Source organism: Oncorhynchus masou, chromosome 19, assembly GCF_036934945.1.
Source record: "Oncorhynchus masou masou isolate Uvic2021 chromosome 19, UVic_Omas_1.1, whole genome shotgun sequence".
Lineage (NCBI taxonomy): Eukaryota > Metazoa > Chordata > Actinopteri > Salmoniformes > Salmonidae > Oncorhynchus > Oncorhynchus masou.
The window spans coordinates 24669689-24692342 of record NC_088230.1 but is presented as its reverse complement, the minus strand read 5'-3'; the positions used below and the strand labels follow the sequence as shown (position 1 = coordinate 24692342).

The 22654-nt window shown below is 43.2% G+C and overlaps 1 pseudogene; it reads left to right on the top strand.

The window, feature by feature from the left end:
- Positions 1-978: 978 nt before the first annotated feature.
- On the top strand, positions 979-22071 carry LOC135505636 (tubulin epsilon chain-like; annotated as a pseudogene).
- The last annotated feature ends 583 nt before the right edge of the window (positions 22072-22654 follow it).

Sequence of the window (22654 nt, the reverse complement as noted above, 5' to 3'; positions counted from 1 at the left end):
AACTATCAGGGATTTGAATAAGCACTGTTTTGAAAATCGATTTCTCACTTCCTGTTTGTCTGCCATATGAGTTTTGTTATACTCACAGACATCATTCAAACAGTTTTAGAAACTTGAGAGTGTTTTCTATCCAATACTAATAATAATATGCATATATTAGCATCTGGGACAGAGTAGGAGGCAGATCAGTTTGGGCACGCTATTCATGCAAAAGTGAAAATGCTGCCCCCTATCCCAAAAACAAGAAAAGGCCCATCAGAGTACTCGCCCTTTCTTGATGAGCCTGGTTTTTTGATGGGCAGGTAGCTACAAAATGTCCCGTCACTCCATAATATAGAAAGCTCTGGGTGTGGAGTCGGCGTAAGTGCTCAGCCGGCGTCAATCTCGCCCTGCCCAGGTGCCTGGAATCTGAAAGTGGCGAGTCGACAGCCCTCTGTGATTCCTCAGAGAACCCGGGTGACGTCGGGTTCACTCGAACATGTAGGCTTTGGGGGTCTCTTGTGATTTTTTTGGAGGCGAGGTGGACGAACGAGGGTGACAGGGCACAGATTCTCTCTCCTATGTTCTCGAATCCGCTCATCAATCTGGATGGTCAAGGCTATGAGGGAGTCAAGATCCATCGACAGCTCCCAGGCTGCATGCTCATCTTTGACCACCTCCGATAATCTGTGAAGGAACATGTCGAACAATGCTTCCGGATTCCAGGCACTCTCAGCCGCCAACGTACGAAAATCCACTGCGTAGTCTGCCACACTACGGGAGTCTTGACGTAGCTGAAGCAGTGGGAGCCTCTCTCCCGGACAACGGAGAATCAAACACTTTCCGAACTTCAGCCACAAACTCCTCTAGACTGAGGCAGACGGCGGACTATTGCTCCCACACCGCCGTAGCCCAGGCAAGTGCCCTCCCGGACATCAGCGTTATGATGTACACTATCCCCGTGGGTCCGAGGGGAACGAAGAAGGCTGCAGCTTGAAAATGAGGAAGCACTGGGAGATAAATGCCTGGCAGGTTCCAGAATCTCCAGCATTGCGCTCCGGAGGAGGTATGCGGACTTCTCGGGACACTGGGATAGGCTGGGAGATTACAGGTGTGACCCGCTGCCCAGTGGGGAATCCACGGAATTGCTCCAGAAAAGTCTTGGACGCCTGGTCATGGCATTCTGCCAGGGTATGGTCCCTCCATAAGACTTTGCAGTAACTCCTTGTGTCGTCCAATGGTGGCTCCTTGCAGGGAGATGGCATTGTGGAGCTGGTCTGTGTTTGCTGGGTCAGTCATGGCCAATTCGTACTCTCACGGTTTAGGGAAGATGCAGATGCAGACAGTGTCGAAGTAACAAAAGTTATTACTAGAACAGGGGCAGGCAAAACGAGAGGTCAATGGCAGACAGGTCAGTAATCCAGATCAGAGTCTAAAGGTACAGAACAGCAGGCTGTCACGCTTTTCTGTAGGCAAAGGAGAGTCAGACCAAAATGCGGCGTGGCTATTTCGATCCATGGTTAATGAAAACAAAGTGAACACGAATCAAATACAAAAACAATAAACGTAATACGAAAACCGAAACAGCCTAACACTGGTGCTAAGTAACACACAACAGAAAAAAGGACATAAGGACAATCACCCACAAAACCCAACACCAAACATGCTACCTAAATATGGTTCCCAATCAGAGACAATGACTAACACCTGCCTCTGATTGAGAACCTTATCAGGCCAAACACAGAAACAGACAAACTAGACACACAACATGGAATGCCCACTCAGATCACATCCTGGCCAAACAAAACATAGAAACATACAAAGCAAACTATGGTCAGGGTGTGACACAGGCAGTCTCAGGGTCAGGGCAGGCAGAGGTCAATAATCCAGGGCGGTATGACAAGGTACAGAACGGCAAGCTGGCTCAGGGTCAGGGCAGGCAGAATGGTCAAAACCGGGAAAACTAGAAAACAGGAATTATAGAAAAAGACAGGAGCCAGGGGAAAACCACTGGTAGGCTTGATGGATAAAACGAACTGACAACAGACAGAGAACGCAAGTATAAATACACAGGGGATAATGAGGGGAGATGGAAGACACCTGGTGGGGGGTGGAGACAAGCACAAAGACAGGTGAAACAGATCAGGGTGTGACATATGATCACTTTCTACATATTGGAAGGCATTGTTTTCACTTCAAAAGGTTACTCTATTTTTATTACCAATCTCTGTTGGATATTCACTTTCTGCTTCAATATTAATTAAATGTCTATTATTTTAAGATTCATATGTAATGCTTTGGAGGGATCAATATGTATTACAGTTTTTCTCAGTCGCTTTGGTGCATTTCTTAGATCAAAAGTACAATTCTTGATACTACTTGTACAAATTCCAAATCATCTAGTCACTTGTGCACATCATTAAAGCAATTTCTTATTCCTTTGAACAAATTGCAATTGATAATGTACAAGTGTCAGCTTTTTTCCACATTAGCAATTGCTCATGTCATGTTGATCAAACTATAGTAGATGGTTTTCTGTTGAATAGTCTTACCCCTCAAAACATCTAGGGCATTAGTTCCTTGCATAAGCCATTACATGCAAAATTGTTGAACTATTTTGTCATAATCTGTCAAGCATAGTTTTACACATTTCTATTAGACCTTTTGTACAAAAACGTGAATTGATGAATTGTGCAGGTGAAATTGACCCTCACTCATGAAGGAATGTAAAGTGTTAGTTCAACCAACAATCAACCAGTTGTCTAAATTGCTCAAAGGTGCATCTCATGAAGAATCAATTGGCAAGCATATATAGACAGACACAAAACAGAGTTGCAATTTTCCAATAATGGAGGGACCAGGAAACGAACAGGGTCAACAGCCAAGAGGAGGAAGAAGAGGAGCAAGGATGCGTGGTGGAAGGCAAAACAGAGGAAGAGGCAGAAGAGGACATAGGCGCATATCTGATGACATAAGGGCCAGTATTTTAGACCATGTTGTTAATCATGGCCTTACAATGGCTGAGGCGGGTCGAAGGGTGCAGCCGAATATTGGGAGATCAACCGTGTCCTCAATCGTTCAAACGTTTCGAAGAGAGAACGGGTATGTCCACCAATGTACAGTGCACTGTTACTGTATATAAGCAGTATACTGTATACTTCCTACAATGATTCATATTACAGTAGTCCACTTGCATTTCACAGCGTACAGAAAGATACTCTATACAGATACATACTGCACCTTGCATGCACCCACCTGTATGTTTTACAGTAAAATGTGTGTTCGCATAGTTTTTGTCTATGTGAAAGTGTGCGATGCATCACTGCATTTTTCCCCACATAGGACTGCAAGATTACCTCAAACCGGTGGCAGAGGACACCTTTTCACACCTCAACAGGAGGAGGCTATTTGCACCATGGTCCTAGCAAACAATGCCATGAGACTCAGGGAAATACAAAGGACCATTATTGAAGACAACAATGTCTTTGAAAACATCCATACGGTTAGCATCTCAACCATCGACAGGGTGCTGCATAGAAACCAGATGAGTATGAAACAGCTGTACCGTGTACCATTCCAAAGGAATGAGGACAGAGTTAAGGAGCTACGGTACCAGTATGTACAGGTAAAACATATATCTATGTAACTACTTTACAGCAACATTTTATAGTGATACATAGTACAGTAAACATAACCTGCACACATTTCCATGGCTGTGGAAGGAACATGCAATATATGTACATTTTATGTCACTCTTCCTTACCAAAACAAATTCAACTGTGTGTTCTGGGATATAGCGTATAATGGAGTTGGAATCAAGTGAACCCTCTCACAACTTTGTATACGTGGATGAGGCTGGCTTCAACCTGACCAAATGCAGAAGGGTCGGAATATCATCGGTCACAGAGCAACTGTGGATTTGCCAGGCCAACGGGGAGGAAGTATCACCATGTGTGCTGCTATTGCGGAGCATGGTGTCCTAACCCATATTCCCCTTATAGGGCCATACAACACCCAGCATCTACTTAACTTTTTAGAGACTCTCTACAGGGCTCTCATCCCTGATGATGAGAGGGGTCTGTTTAGAGAGGATTTGCCAAAGTATGTGGTCATTTGTGATAATGTGAGTTTCCATTGATCAAACATCATAAGGCAATGGTTTGTGACCCACCCGAGGATGCTCATAGAATTCCTCCCACCTTATTCACCATTCCTTAACCAAATTGAGGAGTTCTTTTCAGCATGGAGGTGGAAGGTGTACGATCGTCAGCCACACACACAGATGACCCTGCTGGCTGCAATGGATGCAGCATGTGAGGACATCACAGTAGACGCCTGCAGAGGATGGATAAGGCATTCCAAAAGATTCTTTCCACATTCCATTGGAAGGGAAAATATCCGGTGTGATGTGGATGAGAATATGTGGGCCGACAGACAGGAGCGTCTGGCTGTGTAGAGACAGCACAACAGTGCTGCGGGCAAAGTTGTGCCTTAGGGGTGGTTTCTTGTGTTTCTTTCTAATTTAGTGTTTTTTCCTTTGTGCCCCTTGGGTTGTCCAGTCTCTTTCAATCAATAACCCACATACAGGAATATGTAAATAGTACTGTTGAAATTGATATATGCCATAGAAGTTCAGCCTTGTGCATTTTCAATACAGTAACTGTCATCCAAACTGTAGCCTAAGTTTACATCAGGTAATACTGTCACACAGTTACATTGACAACATGCCTAAACATTTTGACGACCTTGTTCGTGAACAATGACTCAATGACTTATCATTCTTATGACACTGACATGATCATTGGCATGAATATTTACTGTTGAGAGATGTATTAAGGATTTTTAGTGACTGACTAGCTTTAGAAACATATCTATTGTATATTGCAGTTTGTACAAATTGTTCTGAGAAATGCACTTATTATTTTGCACATGTTAGGGATGATGTGAAAAATGCACCAAAGCGACTGAGAAAAACTGTAACTGGGTTGCACTGTCTTAGTGCCCAGCAGATGTCACTCTCTGTCCATAATAAGTCTGGCACCTGAGACAATAGTGAAACAGACGCAGTCTCCATTTTCCCGACTTACAAATTGCTTTATAACTTCATCATTTGAGATATCAACTACAACTCCATCGGAAGTACAATAAATTGTAGCCTTTTAAGTTTATTTAAAACCTCTTAATAACTAAGGATCCAGCCCTTTTCTTCAATTTTCGCTTAAAATGACAAACCCAAATCTAACTGCCTGTTGCTCAGGCATTGAAGCAAAGATATCCATATTCTTCATAACTTTTGAAAGAAAACACTTTGAAGTTTGTGTAAATATGAAATTAATGTAGGAGAATATAACACATTAGATCTGGTAAAAGAAAATGTAAAGAAAAAAAACACCTTTTTTTTAATTTTGTGCCATCATCTTTGAAATGCAAGAGAAAGGCTGTAATGTACTATTCCAGTCCAGGCGCAACTTAGATTTTGGCCACTAGATGGTAGCAGTGTAATGTTTTAAACTGATCCAATGAATCATTTTGCATTTCTGTTCAACATTTTGTAACAAGACTGCCCAAATGTGCCTGATTGGTATATAACTTTTCTAGTTCAAGTTCCTCAAACAATTGCATGGTGTTCTTTCACTGTAATAGCTACTGTAAATTGGACAGTGCAGTTAGATTAAGAAGAATTTAAGCTTTCTGTCAAAATCAGATATGTCTATGTCCTGGGAAATGTTCTTGTTACTTACAAACTCATGCTAATCACATTAGCCCACGTTAGCTCAACCGTCCCGTGGGGGGAGACCCAATGATCCTAAAGACATTTTAACAGGTTCAACATGTTCAACATTCATTGTGTAACGACGTTCTTCTGTTGAATGAGGAGCGGACCAAAATGCAGTGTGGTGGTTACTCATGTTTATTGATGAAAAAATGACGAGACATGAAATAACTGAAATGTACAAAAAACAACAGACGGAAACGTGAAAAAACTATAAGGCCTATCTGGTGAATATAAACACAAAGACAGGAACAATCATCCACGAAACACTCAAAGAATATGGCTGCCTAAATATGGTTCCCAATCAGAGACAACGATAATCACCTGACTCTGATTGAGAACCGCCTCAGGCAGCCATAGACTACGCTAGACACCCCACAAAACCCCAAGACAAAAACACACCACAATAACTCATGTCACACCCTGGCCTGACCAAATAAATGAAGATGAACATAATATATTTAGACCAGGGCGTGACACATTGGTTCTTTTGAACAGGGTTTGGGCTTATTTCACAATCCATTACCAAGGTGCAGGAAATATTCTAAGCTTTTATAGTTCTATTGGTTAGGGGTAAGTCAAGTCCCGTACAATGCTTTAACTCAATACTTTACATGTTGCATTACATTTTCATTCAGAATAGGTTGTGCCTTCAGATTTTGAGAAAATGAACAACTGAAGAATAATTTTTCACTTCTCTTATTGATTTCTCAAACCCCAGACCCCTGCCCTCTCTACTTGGTCTGCATCGCTGACCAAGTAGACAATGTTGCGCCTTTGGGTTTAGAAACTCTGTGCTCAAATTCTCAAACTGCCTTGTACATTGGTCTGAAAGTTTGATATATGAAGTTCTGTAAATTATAATATTCCAAGAAGTTATCGTCTGATATTCTATGAAGAAATGACAATCCTTTGGTGTACCATGTGAGCTTGATACTTTCTTATATCTGTTTGCTCTACCTGCTCTAACTGTTTTAATGTCTATGGCTGCAACACCTTGCAAAGGGGGTGCTGTGTTGAAGCCATCATGCCTCCATCTTGTCACTCCCCCACCACTGTAAAAAATATTTTGGAAGCTATAGAAATGTTATTTCTTATGGTTTGAATCCCGCTAATGGGATCGATATGACAACAGCCAGTGAAAGTGCAGGGCACCAAATTCAAAACAACAGAAATCTCGTAATTAAAATTCCTCAAACATAGAAGTATTTAACGCCATTTTAAAGATACATTTGTTGTTAATCCCACCACAGTGTCCGATTTCAAAGAGGCTTTACAGCGAAAGCACAACATTATGTTAGGTCAGAGCCTAGTCACAAAAATATACACAGCCATTTTCCAGCCAAAGAGAGGAGTCACAAAAATCAGATAGAAATAAAATTAATCACTAACCTTTGATGATCTTCATCAGATGACACTCATATGACTTATGTTACACAATACATGTATGTTTTGTTCGATAAAGTTCATATTTATATACAAAAACCTGAGTTTACATTGGCACGTTATGTTTAGTAGTTCCAAAACATCCGGTGATTTTGCAGAGAGCCACATCAATTTCCAGAAATACTCATAATAAACATTGATAAAAGATACAACTATCATGCATGGAATTATAGATACACTTCTCCTTAATGCAACCGCAGTGTCAGATTTCAAAAAAACTTTATGGAAAAAGCAAACCATGCAATAATCTGAGTACGGCGCTCAGACAACAAATCAAGCCATACAGATATGCGCCATGTTGGAGTCAACAGAAGTCAGAAATAGCGTTATAAATATTCACTTACCTTTGATGATCTTCATCAGAATGCACTCCCAGGAATTCCAGTTCCACAATAAATGTTTGATTGGTTCGATAAAGTACATAATTTATGTCCAAATACCTTCTTTTTGTTTGGGCGTTTAGCCCAGTAATCCAAATGCTCAATGCGCGATTGCTTAGTTCCGACGAAATATATGATATTATTACAGTTCGTAGAAACATGTCAAACGATGTATAGAATCAATCTTTAGGATGTTTTTATCATAAATCTTCAATAATGTTCCAACCGGAGAATTCCGTTAGCTTGAGTTCCATTGCATTTCTGAAGACAACTCTCACGTGAACGCGCGTGGTCAGCTCATGCCTCTCTGGCAGAACACTGCGTATTTGATAGGCAAAGAGTTGAACAACTACAAACCTCAGATGTCCTACTTCCTGGTTAGATTTTTTCCCTCAGGTTTTTGCCTGCCATATGAGTTCTGTTATACTCACAGACATCATTCAAACAGTTTTAGAAACTTCAGAGTTATCTATCCAAATCTACTAATAATGTGCATATATTAGCAACTGGGCCTGAGTAGCAGGCAGTTTACTCTGGGCACCTTATTCATCCAAGGAACTCAATACTGCCCCCAGCCATAACAAGTTAATGTCTCCTTTCGTTTTTGGGACGTTTATTCTATTACAAACACCTTACTGCATACTTGTAAATTATATTAGGTGCTCTAAACAAAAACAAAATGAATTCCTTAAAGTATCATTGTTTGAGATTACTAATGTTATTGTTCTCACAACAACAACGAAAATACTTAAATACATGTAATTTTGTCCTTCAAACATTTAATTGAAGTACTGTACAATTCTATTCATTTATATGGAGGACTGCTCTTAGTAGGGAATGATAATATGGCCAACAGGTGGTTTCCAAGCTTCTCAATGGCCAATACATAGCAACAATCCAGTGTTAATATACACTGAGTGTACAAAACATTAGGAACACTGTCCTCTCATAACAGCCTCAATTCGTCGGGACATGGACTCTAGGAGGTGTCAAAAGTGTTCCACAGGGGTGCTGTGGAGTGCCATGTTGACCCAGCAGCATTGCAGTTCTTGACACACTTAAACGGCACCGACCACCATACTCTGTTCAAAGGCACTTAAATATTTTGTCTTCTAAATGGCACACATACACAATCTTTGTCTGAAGGCTTAAACAATTGTAATTAACCTGTCTCCTCTTCATCTACGCTAGGGTTTAATACATTTTGCACACTCTTGGCAAAACATGCCATTCCATGAGCGCTGCATTAATTTTTCAACTCAAATCAATGAGCCCAATCAATCCTCCATGACAACAAAATCATAAACAACAGAGTAGAGGTGGCTAATAAGTCCATAGTTCTGGGGTCGTGCTCAGGTAAAACAATTTGGCTAAACTATACTTCCAGATTTTCAAGTCCTATTCTTGAAGATCAAGGGTTCTAACATTTATTGGGAATTATATAATTTAATCATATTATTACATGCAGTAGAAAGTGATGGGATAGAAGCATACATAACCAAGCCATAAGGTAAAATGTAACATCCGTATATGGCCAGCTATGTAAACTTTAACATTGATTTATCATGCAATAGATGTTGTTCAATTGGTAACATACATTTTTGTCTGTCACGCTGGTATGAATGATTCGGGAGACAGACGCAGGAATGCGTAATAGGTGTTTTTATTATACCCAAATTACGGCGTGCCGTGTAAAGGCACGGGGACAAAGACCAAAAGACCAAAAGAACACTATACAAATACAGGTTAGAAACCCAAACAAAAGAGTGAGGTGTAACTCAAATAAATAACACAAGAGCACAATGATTAACACACGGGATGAGACCCGTAATCATCTGCGCTATCCACAATGGCACGAAAGCCATAACACACAGACAGGTACTCACACGAACCAACGGACACTGTAACAATAATCGACAGGACACTGGTAAACCAAGGGCACACTTATACAATTACTAATCACTGGGAATAGGGGCCAGGTGTGCGTAAAAAAAAAGTTCCAGAGGGATCCATGACATTGCCTTCTTCTAATGCCTCTTAAGGGGAAAGTCATCTAAAAGTAACTGAATGTAATCAGATTACATTACTGTTTGGGTAATCCAAAAGTTACGTTACTGATTACAATTTAACTTGTAACAGATTACATTTAGAAAGTAACCTACCCAACCCTGCTGATGAGCCATATATTAAATACACTTTATGAGCCTGCATTAATGATTTTTAATTAGCCCAAATGATTGTGCTGTTATCCATTTCATATATGATATAGGCTACTGCACATTACACATTACAGAAAAACATAAAGCCCATAGATGTAGCTAACTATATTCTATCTTGAGTAGATAAATGAAACTAGCTCCAGTAGCCTAATCTTTTTTAGTGTGAACTGTATTACTGTCCTGTATTGTAAAATAGTGTATTATATGGAATGGAATTATGCACATCTTTCAACCCATGATAAAGCAGAAGAGAACATGCGATTCTAGTGCAGCACATGCGGCCCACAAAGTTTCAAGTATGCTGTAGGCTAGCGAATTTGATTTATACTTTTAAATATAATTGGGCAAAAACTGCTTTCCGTACTGTGCTGGGCTGTCTGTCCCACCCTGAGCGCTGATTTATCATGCAGAGGCCATAGAGAAGATTTAGACATAGCATATAATTTAATTTTCCATTTCACGCTATGCTGTTCATATAAATAATTTATTATGAACCCTAATCGACACTGATTGAAGTAGATTTAACAGGTGACATCAATAAGGAATCATAGCTTTCACTAGGTCAGTCAATGTCAAGGAAAGCGCAGATGTTCCTAATGTTTTGTCCACTCAGGCATGCTGACGTCAGATGTTGAGTAAGGTAGCAATATAGCATTGCTTTAAAATGGAAGAGCTCGCTAATATTTATGTAACATGGGTTAGCTGTGTTCTGCAGTTGGACAGTGTGGTAACCAGGTGGGCTGCAGTTTATGGGATCTTGCTTTGCGGGAGCATTCATGTCAACAAGGTAAGTAAACTTTTCCTTAAAAATAATTGTAGTTATTAAAAGGTACATCTATTTGATTTGATTTGATGGGAAAAGGTCAAGGCTACCAGTAGTGGAGAAAATATTTCATAATGTTTAACAATGTATTCTAGATGAATGCCAGTCACCTGTGGTTTTTACCCCCTGTTGTGTAAAATGGGACAGGAAGTAAGGCTAGTGGTATGTTCTCATTTGACATATTCATAACTGGGCTACAGTATCTCTCACATTTCTTTCCTATTTTCTTTGTCATTTAGAAAGTAATCTACAATGAGGCTCTGAGCAGCTTTTCCCAGAATGTTGACCCAAGGTAATTCCATCCCGCCCATCTTTTGCTGTGACCCATTGCCTGTGAAATGTGCATGCTCAGTCAGTCAGTCAACCTTCACTCACCTTCTCAAATGACCATTGTTGTTCCCTGCTATGTATGTATTTCCAGCAGAAGCAATGGAGGAGCTTGTGACATCACCGGTGGGAGGATACGATCCCAGGGTAAATTCCAGTGATGATTTATTGTCTCTGCTTGATTTATGTCTGTGTGTGTGTGTGTCAGCTTCACACACCCTCTGACAAGAGGAATGCCCTCTCTACAGGCGGTGTTGGTAGACATGGAGGAGTGGAGGAGGGCATGGTAAATGAGATCCTACAGGGCCCGCATGCGAGAGATGTCATTGACGTGTCCTGCTCATTGACGTGTCCTGGTGAGGGACTGAGTGACTAACTGAGTGACTGACTGTCTCTCTGTCTGCATGCCTGCCTCTGCCATCTCACATGCAGATTATGAAACTCATTTTTTTGTAAAAGTTCTGTATAGGCTAGGCACCTCAAAGTTAGTTTCAATGTGCTTTTCCATTGTTCTCACCTAATCAGGGACTGACTTAGGCCTACAGTAGGTCTCGAAGTGGGTGCAATTAATTATCAGGTATCACAGAAAAACAGAACACCTATTACCTTGTAGGGGTAAAGAGTTCAGTACCCCTGAGCTTTACATGGTAATCGCTTCATTATATGGCACATAAATAGTATTTTTCAGTGTAGACAGCATTGTCAGTAGTTTGGTGTGTAGTGATTAGTGCTTTTTTATGTCTGTTCGGTTTCGGTACGATTATAAAAAATGATCATGGTTTTCGGTTACGATTATTTATTTTTTAGACATTAAATGCACTATGCATTATGTGGGTTTAATGCTGTAACAACACAGAATAAAACAATTCACAAAAGTCCCTTGATGGTGGGCACTGCCCATTATTGCTTATCACTCATTAACCATAATTTATTCTCATTACTTTACTTTAATAAAATATTTGTTTTAGTTGATGACTATATTATTTCATTCCAAGTCATCATCTCTATAGAGCTGCTGCCTATGCTGTCTGACAAAAATCACTATTTAGTAGTTCTTCAAAGTAAATAAGGCTTACTTTTATACAAACTATCAATCACATAGATCATGCATCTTCGGCTCACTAAGCACCTGCTTTCTAACCCTCTCGGTCATGTGTTCCGCACAGACCGGACAAGTTTAAGCTGACTTGCAATGTATTATGGTTGTTGTAATTAATTACAACGTTCTCTGCGCTAAACTATGTAGAATATTGTCCTGCTGGAAACTACAACTCCCTACTACATCGCACAGTTCAGGCTTGACCTAATTTATCTCTAAAGAAACTGCACATCTAGCTCACGGAAAGAAAAAAAAACTAAATGGCATTCAGATATTTAAACCGACATCGTTGGTTAATCGCTCAGCACTAATTGTCAAGCACCACTGACACTGACGATAGGTTTCTGGCTAAAACCTGAACATTAGGACTAGTCAATAAACTTCTAATTATTGAGGTAATTCTGTGGTCAAACAATGCCAAACTTCTTCTGTACAGCAAGTGTGCAAACCTCATTAATTTATCTGCAGGGCAGTGGGCCGCTGGACGTTTGGCTCAGCCTACAGGGAACAGATTGTGGACCAGTTGAAGAGGGCAGAAGAGCATTGTGACTGGCTGCAATGCTTTCTCATTCACTCAATGGTTGGAGGTGAGGACTCGGAGTGTACAAATGCATTCATAGTCTCATAACTACTGAACCACATTAATAAACACATTATAACTGCATGAACAGCATTGGTGCTTTCAATTGTTTTTCCAGTGTAAAGTTTGGGATGAGCATAATGTGTTGTGTCCTATGCTGTGATGGCCAGGGACTGGGCAACTGTGTGTTAAAACTTGACGTCATCACCTCCTCCTACAACAGTGTCTTGGCCATGCAGTAGCTCACCGGGCATGCCGACTTGTGTTCTCCTCGTGGAGAATCAGGTGTGTTACTGCCTGTGTGTCAGGGTTAAAGTGTAATCCTAGACTTTGATTCAGTGCTCAGGTCTTTCCTCATTATGCATGTCCTCCATTCTGTTTCTGACAGTTAAAGTTAAACCGCAGTGATTTACTTCCTTTGTCCATTTTTGTTGTTCTTCTTCCAGTCATTGGTAGGCAGAGTGAACAAGATAAAGCACATGCCCCACAGTGGAAAAGTAGGTTCTGTGATCAAGAAGGACACTGCCATCGTCTCAGGTCAGGGAGGCGTCAGTGGAGCGGAGAATGCCATGAACAATGTCGTAGCCAACCTGCTGCTCAATATCACCAGGTAGACTATTGGAGATAGACAGGCTGCAGTCTGTGGCACTAGGCCTCTTCATTGAGCCTCCCAGGTGTTTGCAGTCTGGTCTCCTCCAGTGCATTTTACTGCCATTGTAAAAACCAACATCTGTTTTTGGATTTAAAAAAACATAAAAAAGCCCTTTTTAAGAAAATTGAGAGAAAATTCGGAGTTATAAAAGTGCTATAATAGAATTACAAAAGAACCACCCCACTACCAACAACGTAATTGCACAGTGCAGTCATTGCACTGTTAATTGGAGGTTATTTGTGTCAATAAAGAATCATGTTTGTTTGTCTGAGGTATTAGCATCTGTCTGCTTGGTTCTTACATGGCTGATGTGCTACCAATTCACTGTTTATGTTTCTCTGCTGCTGTTAGCATATGTCTGCTTGGTTCTTACATGGCTGATGTGCTACCAATTCACTGTTTATGTTTCTCTGCTGCTGTAGTTCGGCTCGTTTTGAAGGATCGCTCAACATGGACCTGAATGACATGGACCTACTACCTGGTGCCCAGTGTTACCCCTCTCTACACCCTGGCTGATGTTAACTTCCCCACTAGGATATCTGCTCTCCTGTCCCAACAGCTATTTTTACCCATAGACTTCTCTGGAACTCAGGATATTACATTGCCCACTGCCCTCTGTACAAGTGCCCTTTGTTGACACTCAGTGAATAGCAAAGCTCCGTCTCACTGATGCTGTCTACTCTATGCTATATAAAATTGTAGTATCTTGAATAGACCAACATATAATTGGAGGACACTGGATGTAATCTTTACTTGTCATTTATTAGGAACTGATTTACACCACCATCTATCACGGAGACCAATACTCAACTAACTATCTCTATTGCTCACAGAACGGTTACCAACCTAGGACAGGTGATAGCGCCGCATATTGGTTAGATGAGCCAGCATCATTTATCACTTTATAACAAAAACAGTGAGTGATAGTGACGTGATAGTGATAGCATGATATCATGCACTCATTATATATTCTGGTGTCTCAAAGTGGAATCTCACAGTAAACCAGGAATACTAGAGAGACCTATGAATAGCCCATTATGCCAGTGGTGTGTCCTGGCATGTATAGTGTAGTGTGAAAGTGCTATACAGTAGCATATTATCTTTTGTTGGATGCAATTTTTTCACCTTTATTTAACCAGGTAAATAAAGTTGAGAACAAGTTCGAAAAGCAGTTTGACACATAAAACAACACAGAGTTACACATGGAGTAAAACAAACATACAGTCAATAATACAGTAGAAACATAAGTCTATTTACAATGTGAGCAAGTGAGGTGAGATACGGGAGGTAAAGGCAAAAAAAAGGCCATGGTGGCGAAGTAAATACAACATAGCAACGGTGGGTGCTGCTGTGGTGACCAGTGAGCTGAGATAAGGGGGGACTTTACCTAGCAGGGTCTTGTAGATGACCTGGAGCCAATGGGTTTGGCGACGAGTATGAAGCGAGGGCCAGCCAACGAGAGTGTACAGGTCGCAGTGGTGGGTAGTATATGGGTCTTTGGTGACAAAACGGATGGCACTGTGATAGACTGCATCCAATTTATTGAGTAGGGTATTGGAGGCTATTTTGTAATTGACATCGTCGAAGTCAAGGATTGGTAGGATGGTCAGTTTTACAATGGAATATTTGGCAGCATGAGTGAAGGATGCTTTGTTGAGAAATAGGAAGCCAATTCTAGAATTAACTTTGGATTGGAGATGTTTGATGTGAGTCTGGAAGGAGAGTTTACAGTCTCACCAGACACCTACGTATTTGTAGTTGTCCACATATTCTAAGTCAGAGCCGTCCAGAGTTGTGATGTTAGACAGGCGGGCAGGTGCAGGCAGTGATCGGTTGAAGAGCATGCATTTAGTTTTACTTGTATTTAATAGCAATTGGAGGCCATGGAAGGAGAGTTGTATGGCATTGAAGCTCATCTGGAGGGTTGTTAACACAGTGTCCAAAGAAGGGCCAGAAGTATACAGAATGGTGTTGTCTGCGTAGAGGTGGATCAGAGACTCACCAGCAGCAAGAGCGGCATCATTGATGTATACAGAGAAGAGAGTCGGTCCAAGAATTGAACCCTGTGGCACCCACATAGAGCCTGCCAGAGGCCCAGACAACAGACCCTCCGATTTGACACACTGAACTCTATCAGAGAAGTAGTTGGTGAACCAGACGAGGCAATCATTTGAGAAACCAAGGCTGTCGAGTCTGCCGATGAGGATGTGGTGATTGACAGAGTCGAAAGCCTAAGCCATCATTGCATAGCGGAGAAGGTATGGTGGGATTCGAAATGGTCGGAAATCTGTTTGTTGACTTGGCTTTCGAAGACCTTAGAAAGCCAGGGTAGGATAGATACAGGTCTGTAGCGGTTTGGATCAAGAATGTCACCCACTTTGAAGAGGGGCATGTCCGCAGCTGCTTTCCAATCTTTGGGAATCTCAGACGACACGAAAGAGAGGTTGAACAGGCTAGTAATTGGGGTTGTAACAATTTTGGCAGATCATTTTAGAAAGGGTCCTGATCGTCTAGCCCCACTGATTTGTAGGGGTCCAGATTTTGCAGCTCTTTCAGAACATCAGCTGAGTTGTCACGTTCTGACCTTAGTTTTCCTCAGAAGAGGAGGAAAGACGTTACAGAATCACCCACCACCAAAGGACCAAGCAGCGTGGTATCGGGCAGCAGCGGAAATCTCGGGACTCATGGACATGGGAGGAGATTCTGGACTGAGAAGGACCCTGGGCACAGGCTGGGGAATATCGCTGAGAGGCGGCGATATAAGGAGGAAGTACGGCAGCGCGGCTGGATTGGGGGGGGGGGTGGCTAGGAGACCTGAGCTCTAGACCTGAGCCAACTCCCCGTGCTTACCGTGGAGAGAGGTGGCGTTACATTGCAGCTCCTCGTATCGGCCTGGCTAGAGTGTGCATCGAGCCAGGTGCCATGAAGCCGGCTCAGCGCATCTGGTCTCCAGTGCGTCTCCTCGGGCCGGGCTACATGGCACCATCCCTACGCAAGGTGTCCCCGGTTCGCCAGCACAGCCCAGTGCGGTCTGTTCCACCTCGCCGCACTGGCCTGGCTACGGGGAGTATCCAGCCAGGTAGGGTTGTGCAGGCTCTGTGCTCGAGACCTCCAGTGCACCTCCACGGTTCGGTCTATCCTTCCTCCAGGTGCTCCCGCCTGTCCAGCGCTTCCAGAGTCTCCTGTCTGTCCTGAACTGCGAGAGCCACCCGTGTGTCCTGAGCTGCCAGAGCCACCCATCTGTCCTGAGCTGCCAGAGCCGCCCGTCTGTCCTGAGCTGCCAGAGCCGCCCGTCTGTCCTGAGCTGCCAGAGCCGCCCGTCTGTCCTGAGCTGCCAGAGCCGCCCGTCTGTCAGGAGCTGCCAGAGCCGCCCGTCAGTCAGGAGCTGCCAGAGCCGCCCGTCAGTCAGGAGCTGCCAGAGCCGCCCGTCAGTCAGGAGCTGCCAGAGCCGCCCGTCAGTCAGGAGCTGCCAGAGCCGCCCGTCAGTCAGAAGCTGCCAGAGCTGTCCATCAGCCAGGAGATGCCTGAATCGCCCATGACTCCAGCGCTGTCGGAGTCGCCCTTCACTCCGACGCTGCCGGAGTCTCCCGTCTGTCCGGTGCTGCCGGATTCTCCCATCCATTCGAGACCCGTTGCTAGGTTCCCCAGTCCGGCGAGGGTCGCCGCTCGAAAGGTGCCACGGAGGCGGGTTAAGAAGCGGGTAAAGACTATGATGGAGTGGGGTCCACGTCCCTCGCCAGAGCAGCCACCACGGACAGACACCCACCCAGACCCTCCCCTATAGGTTCAGGTTTTGCGGCCGGAGTCCGCACCTTTAGGGGGGGTACTGTCACGTTCTGACCTTAGTTCTTTTGTTATGTCTTTGTTTTAGTATGGTCAGGGAGTGAGTTGGGTGGGTTGTCTATGTTCGTTTTTCTATGTTGTGTTTTGTGTTTGGCCTGGTATGGTTCTCAATCAGAGGCAGGTGGTGTTGGTTGTCTCTGATTGAGAATCATACTTAGGTAGCCTTTTCCCACCTGTGTTTCGTGGGTGATTGTTTCCTGTTTTGTTGTTTGTGTCACCATTCAGGACTGTTTCGGTTTTCGTTTCCATTCACTTTGTTATTTTTGTATTGAGTCGTGTTCAGTTATTATTAAAGTATCATGGACACTTACCACGCTGCGCATTGGTCTGATCCTTGCTACTCCTCAGAAGAAGAGGAGGAGGAAAGCAGTTACATGACTGGATTTGGGAGAAGGAGAAATGGGGAAGGCTTGGGCGAGTTGCTGTGGGGGGGTGCAGTGCTGTTGACCAGGGTAGGGGTAGCCAGGTGGAAAGCATGGCCAGCCGTAGAAAAATGCTTCTTGAAATTCTCAATTGTAGTGGATTTATCGGTGTTGACAGTGTTTCCTATCGTCAGTGGAGTGGGCAGCTGGGAGGATGTGATCTTATTCTCCATGGACTTTATAGTGTCCCAGAACTTTTTGGAGTTTGTGTTGCATGAAGCAAATTCCTCCTTGAAAAAGCTAGCTAGCTTGGCTTTTCTAACTTTCTAGCTTCCCTGAAAAGTTGCATATCACGGGCGCTGTTCGATGCTAATGCAGAACGCCATAGGTTGTTTTCGTGTTGGTTAAGGGCAGTCAGGTCTGGAGAGAACCAAGGGCTATATCTGTTCCTGGTTCTATATCTGTTCCTGGGCATGCTTATTTAAGATAGTGAGGAAGGCATTAAAAAAAACAGGCGTCCTCTACTGACGGGATGAGATCAATATCCTTCCAGGATACCCTGGCCAGGTCGATTAGAAAGGCCTGCTCACTGAAGTGTTTCAGGGAGTGTTTGACAGTGAAGAGTGGAGGTTGTTTGACCGCTGACCCATTACGGATGCAGGCAACGAGGCAGTGATCGCTGAGATCTTGGTTGAAAACAGCAGAGGTGTATTTAGAGGGCAAGTTGGTTAGGATGATATCTATGAGGGTGCCGTTTTTACGGCTTTGGGGTGGTACCTGGTAGGTTCATTGATAATTTGTGTGAGATTGAGGGCATCAAGCTTTGATTGTAGGATGGCTGGGGTGTTAAGCATATTCCAGTTTAGGTTGCCTAGCAGCACGAGCTCTGAAGATAGATGGGGGGGCAATCAGTTCACATATGGTGCCCAGAGCACAGTTGGGGGCAGAGGGTGGTCTATAGCAGGCGGCAACAGTGAAAGACTTGTTTTTAGAGAGGTGGATTTTATAAAGTAGAAGTTCAAATGGTTTGCGTACAGACCTTGAAAGTAGGACAGAACTCTGCAGGCTATTTTTGCAGTAGATTGCACCACAACGCCTCCTTTGGCCGTTCTATCTTGTCTGAAAATGTTGTAGTTAGGGATAAAAATTTCAGAATTTTTGGTGGTCGTCCTAAGCCAGGATTCAGACATGGCTAGAACATCTGGGTTAGCAGAGTGTGCTAAAGCAGTGAATAAAACAAACTTAGGGAGGAGGCTTCTAATGCTAACATGCATGAAACCAAGGCAATTACGGTTACAGAAGTCATCAAAAGTGAGCGCCTGGGGAATAGGACTGGAGCTAGGCACTGCAGGGCCTGGATTCACCTCTACATCACCAGAGGAACAGAGGAGGAGTAGGATAAGGGTACGGCTAAAAGCTATGAGAATTGGTCGTCTAGAACACCCGGAAGAGAGAGTAAAAGGAGGTTTCTGGGGGCGATAAAATAGCTTTAAGGTATAATGTACAGAGGATGTGGTATGGTAGGATGTGAATACAGTGGAGGTAAACCTAGGTATTGAGTGATGATGAGAGAGATATTGTCTCTAGAAACATCATTGAAACCAGGTGATGTCATCACATGTGTGGGTGGTGGAATTGAAAGTTTGGATAAGGCATAGTGAGCAGGGCTAGAGGCTCTACAGTGAAATAAGCCAATAAACACTAACCAGAACAGCAATGGACAAGGCATATTGAGATTAAGTAGAGGCATTCTTAGTCGAGTGATCATAAGGGTCCAGTGAGTAGTGAGGTTGGTTGGGGTGATGGCGATTCAGACAGCTAGCCGGGCCATCGGTAGCAAGCTAGCATAGGATGGAGGTCTGTTTTTAGCCAATTTGTGCGTTTCCGTCGGTAGATTAGTGGGGTTCCGTGTGGTAGAGGGGATCAATCCAATTGGCAAAATATATACTGTATATGTTACGACAAATGAGTGAGGAGGTGTGGAGTCAGGCGCAGAGAGCAAAAGATGTGGGAAAAAACACGCTTTAATGTCCAGGAAAAATAACATGAACAAAAGTAGGAAAACAAATGATCAGAAATAATAACGGACAGCGCGAAACCCAAAATACAAACAAAATACACTCAAACACAGAACAGACGTACAAGCCCGCACGAAACAGAAGCGGGCTGAACAAACTATATATAACCCCACCCTAACAACCAAACAAGAAACAGGTGATACCAATCAGACAAAACCAAAGGAACACAGAACAATGGATCGGTGATAGCTAGTAGACCGGCGACGACGACCGCCGAGCGCCACCCGAACAAGAAGGGGAGTCACCTTCGGTAATATTCGTGACAGTATAGTTATAGTGACCCAAGAAAAATTGAAAAAAATACAAATTTAGTTACGGTACATTGCAGTCTTGTGTGGCTCAGTTGGTAGAGCATGGCGCTTGCAACGCCAGGGTTGTGGGTTTGATTCCCAAGAGGGACCCGTATGAAAATGTATGCATTCAATACTGTCTGTGTCTATCCTACCTCAGACTGGACCAGATGTTCACTGATGCCTCCAGTAAAGACCAATACCTGGCCTGTGCCCTCGGGTTCTGGGGCAACATGCAGGTGTCTGATTTCAGCTATCCCCCCATTCCTGTTTCCAATCTCTAATAAAAAAGGACTGCAACTGTGTCACAGGTTACAAGGAGTGGTGGGTAGGAGTCAGGCAGAGAGAGCAGAGGGTTTGGTGATTTGTTGTATTTATTCTCCAGCACAAAACGGTCACGCCAAATACAGGGCGCATAACACTGACCAGCCCAAAACACAGGACAAACGGCCCGGAGAAAATGAGAACACATCCACAACCGACAGAGAACAAAATTAATCCTGCACAAACCTAAGCGGGCCTAACAAGCTTAAATAGACCAAAAATCAAGAAACACAAAAAGGAACAGGTGCAACTAATAAGACTAAACTAACAGAAAAGGAAAAAGGGATAGATGGCGGCTAGACGACCGCCGAGCACTGCCCGGACAGGCAGGGGAGCCACCTTCGGTGGGAGTCGTGACAAACTGCCTGTTCACCCAGACTCATCCATACTCGTAAGGCCCAGAGATTACCTTTTATTTTTTTATTTTACCTTTATTTTACTAGGCAAGTCAGTTAAGAACAAATTCTTATTTTCAATGACGGCCTAGGAACAGTGGGTTAACTGCCTGTTCAGGGGCAGAACGACAGATTTTGTACCTTGTCAGCTCGGGGATTTGAACTTGCAAACTTTCGGGGATTTGAACTTGCAACCTTTCGGTTACTAGTCCAATGCTCTAACCACTAGGCTACACTGCCGCGTCAAGCCCACCTGCGTCAAGCCCACCTTCATAGAGCTCTGAGACCGCATCACCAAGCTCTACAGGAAGAAGGTGCATCCGAACCTAATCTTCAATCACAACAACCTGTTGCAAAAGACCTTCCCAGCTGCTCACTCTCAAATAGTGTTCCAATTCACCGCTGTGTGTTTGTGTTCCACTATAGATGCCATTGAATCATGACTGACCAATTCAGCTCCCACCTTCTCCTCTCCCTGCAGAGATCTTTTTCATGTGGCATGTTGTCAAGAGCAGAAACAGGAGGTTTTATGAGAGCACATACCTGTGGATGACCACCATGTAAATCTGGAGGAGAAATCTCCTGGAGCACAGACACCTTGTGGCACATTTAGGTGACTTTGGATAGTGACAGTATTATATACTTTGGTTGTTCAATTAGACTGTACATCTAGATGTGATTTAAAGTAAACCCTGGAAATGTGGGCTGATTCCGTGTCTGGTCACCTATGGGCTCATTTCCAGGCGCCTAAACTTCTCCTTTGAGAATGAGAAATCGACCCTATATGTTTTCATCGAAAAGCAGGTTGACCAATGGTAGCCCCATATTTATTCTCTCTTCTTCTTCATCTCAGACTGAGGCCCACTGCCCTTTGTGTCGTGGAACCAGGAGGGATGGAAGTCAGGGCTGTGTTCTATGCCCCATGTGGATCACTCCTTACTGGCCCTGACCAACAACACCTGCGTCAAGCCCACCTTCATAGAGCTCTGAGACCACATCACCAAGCTCTACAGGAAGAAGGTGCATCCGAACCTAATCTTCAATCACAACAACCTTAAACTCTGTTGCAAAGAAGTGTTTAGGGTCCAGAACATTGAGAGGTAAAGACAGCAACAAGACCATTTCCATTTCACAGAGGACAATAGCAGAGTTCTGTTAAAGAAGGAGAAGCGGTTCTCTAAGCAAGGCTGTAGGCATCAGGATTTTCCCTGTGATCAGTGTAGAGTACATCCCTATCTGACATAATGTATTGTTTTGGCAGGCTCACTTGCATCACTACCTGTTTGTGGACAGGATGCAGCAGGGCTGCTTCAATAAGGCCATCTCCTCCCTGATGGACGGGATGGAGAAGGGTTGCTTCACCGAAGCCATCTTCTCTCTGATGGACAGGATGGAGCAGGGCTGCTTCACGGGGCCCATCTCTTCCCTCTCCTCCGTGATAGAGGACTACACCAAGGACAGACTAATGCCTGACGCTGCCAGACTCAACATTGCCACTTGAAGTTCCTCTGTGTGAGTGTGTTAGCACTAGCAGACTGTACACACAGTGGACCATGTGTGGTAATGTGTCGGTGTATACGTGCAAAGCAATTTAGTATTTTACTAGAAGAAAATAGTACTGTCATTTTATAAATAACTGGTTTATTTCTTGTTTTCAAGTTTCAAACGATTTCATACACTTTTGTGTATAATTTATATTACTCACCCGTCAAAATAAATGACAATGGTTTGCTGAGTAGTGAGTATGTATACCTTGACACAAAAGGTTATCATGTCAACAATACAAATAAACATTTATACCAAACTAACAATTCAAACTAACAATCCAAATATGTAGTGAATCAAAGTGGATGTGAGATTGTAAGATATTTTGGAGCTCACTTGGTTGAGAATTAACTGGTAGAAAGATTCATTTTTTATCCAGCTGGTATAACACTGTGTTTGGTATTGATAAGAGGTTACGATCAGTTGTTCTCTAGATCATAAAAAAGGTTTAAGAAGATAACTGACCCAGAACATGTTTGCTCTATCTATCCCTGTTACCACTATTGGCCTCAGGGACAGCCCTACTGTTAATGAGGTAC